This window comes from Scomber scombrus, chromosome 3 (genome assembly GCF_963691925.1).
Source record: "Scomber scombrus chromosome 3, fScoSco1.1, whole genome shotgun sequence".
Classification (NCBI taxonomy): domain Eukaryota; kingdom Metazoa; phylum Chordata; class Actinopteri; order Scombriformes; family Scombridae; genus Scomber; species Scomber scombrus.
In genome coordinates this window covers 34,479,094-34,483,073 of record NC_084972.1, presented here as the reverse complement: position 1 = coordinate 34,483,073, position 3,980 = coordinate 34,479,094, and the positions used below count along the sequence as shown (strand labels likewise).

General features: G+C 46.4%; 1 pseudogene; it reads right to left on the bottom strand.

The window, feature by feature from the left end:
* Nucleotides 1–1,509: 1,509 nt before the first annotated feature.
* Nucleotides 1,510–3,602, bottom strand: LOC133978166 (uncharacterized; annotated as a pseudogene).
* Nucleotides 3,603–3,980: the final 378 nt, after the last annotated feature.

Sequence of the window (3,980 nt, the reverse complement as noted above, 5' to 3'; positions counted from 1 at the left end):
ATGATCTTCAGCAGTGACTAAGTCATCAGACTATCTCTGTCAGCACATCCAACACACTAATAAATATTACACCTGGTTGAACAAATGAGTGAGAGAAAGAAAGAGAAGCAGGAGAGAGCGCTGCAGATGGAAGAGGAAAACTGAACTAAACAAAGTCAAACTTCATTTCCCAGAATTCATCCTGATTACTACGAGCTAAATAAAAAGACAGTAAGGACGAAGCTCTGAACTCCACTCAGACAGCGAGCACACCCAGAGTTCATCTACTACACTGCAGAAATATCACTGTCCACAAATATAAAGCATGTTTGATACAGAAGACACAGCTGCTCCACCATGAGGACCACGCCCCCACCTGTTTCTAGCTATGACGGATCATTATAGATACTGTAGAAAAGGCTCCCTGTGAACTCTATCCCAGTAACATAGTATGGCTTCATTATAGTGGTAAAGATTTCACTGGTTTTATCAGAGGACACTTTAGACTAAACTGCTGTCTCATTAGAGCTCTGAGTCCTGATTGGCTGAGGCACACAGACCTGCCAGAGGTTAGTTGGACTGCAGCTTATCAGCAGGACACAGGCAGCATTAGACCTCAGCAGAGCCTCAGTCCATCACCAGCACACTCATACTGGTTTCTGTCTGGTTGGGACTGGTGTGGAACTGACCAGCATGAAGGGCTAAAACATTTATTTCCTCTTTTATATTCATGTAAAAAACTGTGAAAATAAAGAAAAAAGTGTGTCCAAACTTTTGACTGGTACTAAATATATATAGTTAGATAACTACTCGACTAGACTGGACAGTTTTTGTGATATGAGGAATGAAACATAATTCTGGGTCAAACAGGACTCCAAGATTTCTGGCAGTGGGCTTGATGTTCGCAGACAGGGGATCAAGACTGATGGGATTTTTTGTATTTGGGGGATTGAACAGTATTATTTCTGTTTTGGAGTTGTTAAGTTGAAGGAAATGTTGTGCCATCCAACAGTTGACATCATGGAGACAGTCTACAGCAGCAGCTAGGCTTCTTGGGTCACCAGATCTCAGGGGAAGGTATATCTGTGTGTCATCTGCGTAGCAATGGAAAGAAACGTTGTGTCGTTGGATGATTTGGCCAAGTGAGAGCATATAGATAGAAAATAAAATTGGACCTAAAATGGAACCTTGCGGTACACCACAGCTAATGTGGGATGTGGAGGAGGTGTAGTTACCGGTAGTGACCGCAAAGGTTCTTTCTAAAAGGTAAGAATAAAACCAATCAGTGCAGTGTCCTTGATGCCCACCCAAGTTTTAAGATGATCAATTAAAACTGTGCTCTATCCCCTGTCCATTGTTAAAAGAATGTTGTTGGTTACATTTACATTTACATTTAGTCATTTAGCAGACGCTTTTATCCGAAGCGACTTACAAGGGAGAATAACATTCAAGTTACATTGCAACACAGACATTAGTGTGACAATAAATAAATACGGCTAAGTAGTGCTAAGTAGTTGTAAGTTAAGAGTGCTAAGTAATTGTAAGTTTAGAGAGGAGGTACTCTCTGAAGAGCTGGGTTTTCAAGTGCTTCTTAAAGACAGAGAGGGAGGCCCCTGCTCTGGTGGTTTTCGGCAGCTCGTTCCACCAACTTGGAACTGCAAATGAGAATAACTTGGATTGCCGTAGTTGTACGGCCGGCAGAGCCAGGCGATGTTCATTTGAACGCAGCATCCGGGGGGTAACATATTATGTGGGAGCATTCCCAACAATCACTCTGTAGGCAAGCATAAGAAACTTGAACTTGATGCGAGCAGCTACAGGTAACAAGTGGAGCTCGATAAGCAGCAGAGTGACGTGTGCCCTCTTTGGCTGGTTGAACACCAGTCGCACCGCCGCATTCTATATCATCTGCAGTGGCTTCACCGCGCAGGCCGGCAAACCTGTTAAGAGAGCATTGCAGTAGTCGAGACGGGCCATCACCAAGGTTTGTACCAGCAGTTGAGTGGCATATTGGGTCAGGTACGGCCTGACTTTTCGGATGTTGAATAGGGCGAAGCGGCACGACCGGGAGACGGCGGCAACATGGTCCGAGAATGTCAGTTGGTCATCAATAATGACACCTAGATTCTTAGCAGCCTTGGTAGGAACAAGAGATAGAGAGTCAATTTTAATATTGATGTTGTGATGAATACCTTGTTTGGCCGGAAATACCAGCATTTCAGTTTTCGCCAGGTTTAGTTGAAGATGATAGTCCTTCATCCAAGTGGATATGTCAGCGAGACAATCCGAGATCCGCGTTGAGACAGTGGTGTCGTCAGGCTGGAAAGACAGATAGAGTTGAGTATCAGCCGCATAGCAGTGGTATGAAAAACCATGCGAGCGGATGATTAGGCCCAGCGAGGTGGTGTATATGGCGAAGAGGAGGGGTCGATAGTTTTTTACTTAGGTGGGATCAAGTGAGGGTTTTTTGAGCAGTGGTGCGACCCTAGCCACTTTGAAAGCAGAGGGGAAGGAGCCAGAAGTGAGGGAAGAATTAATCATATGTGTGACTGCCGGGGTGACAGTCGGTGAAATAGCTTGAAGGAGGTTAGATGGGATTGGATCTAGCGGACAGGTGGTAGGACGGCTACATGTTATTAGTTTAGATACCTCATTCTCAGTGAGGGGGGTAAAACCATGGAACGATGAGCCCAGGTTTGGAGAAGACAGGTTGTGAGGTCGTTGTTTAGAGAATTGGCTGCTGATGGCTGCCACTTTGTCAGTAAAAATGGAGGCGAAGCAATCAGCAGTGAGGTTAGTAGCTGGAGGAGGTGGTGGAGGGTAAAGCAGAGCTTTGAAGGTGGTGAATAACTTACGCGTGTCTGTGGCACCATTGATCCTATCGTTGAAGAAGGCCTTCTTTGCAGCAGTGATACTCGAGGAGAAGGAGGACAGCAGTGTCTGGTAGCTTGCAAGATCTTCAGTTGTTTTGGATTTGTGCCATTTCCTCTTGGCTGCTCTGAGGTCAGTGCGCGTTGTCCAGAGGGTGTCACTCAGCCAAGGGTGCGACTGGGTCGATCGAGCAGGTCTGGTGGATAGTGGACACAGGCTATCCAGACATGAGCTCAGGGTAGAGCAGAGAGAATCAGTGGCATCATTAACCTGCAGGGAGGAGAACGTGTCGTGAGGCAGAAGAGAAGAGGAGAGCACAGAGGAGAAGTGGGTGGGAGACAGGTTGCGGAGATTGCGGCGGATGGAAACCATGGGTGGGGAGGTAGGGGGTTGTTCTGGTAGCTGGACATTGAAGTGAATGAAGAAGTGGTCTGAGAGATGGAGAGGGGTGACCCTTAGGTTGTCCGTGGTGCAGCTCCGAGCAAGAATGAGATCAAGCTCTTTGCCAGCCTTGTGAGTCGGTGGAGTCGGAAACTGTCTTAGGTCGAATGAGTGAACCAGAGACAGGAAGTCAACCGAGCTGGCACTGTCCAAGTGGATGTTCATGTCTCCGAGGACGAGCATGGGACACTCATGCTCAGGAATTGATGACAGCAGGGTGTCAAGCTCATGAAGAAGTCGCCTAGTTGTCCTGGTGGACGATAGATGACGACCACATAGGCTTTCACCGGATCAGTAACCAAGGCGGCATGATATTGAATTTACCTTGAGGAGGGCTGTTTCTGTGCTATGTAATGCTCTAAAACCTGACAGAAATGTCTCAAAGATGTCATTTTGAGACATAAAACTTAAAAGTTGGGTTGAAACCACTTTTTCTAAAATTTTGCTTAAAAAAGGAAATTTAGAAATTGGCTAAAAGAGAGATAACAGAGGGATAACAGAGGGATAACAGAGGGATCCAGGTTTGGTTTCTTTAAAAGTGGTTGCACGAGGCTAAGTTGCGCACGCGGAAGAGGAAGCGTTCGGAGGCTGCCTGTCATGGGTAGGCCAGCTCCTGATGTCTGGGATAAAGAAACAGATGTGCTTTCTGTCGCAGCCTCTGACAGTTTGGAGGATCTGCACGACCCCCA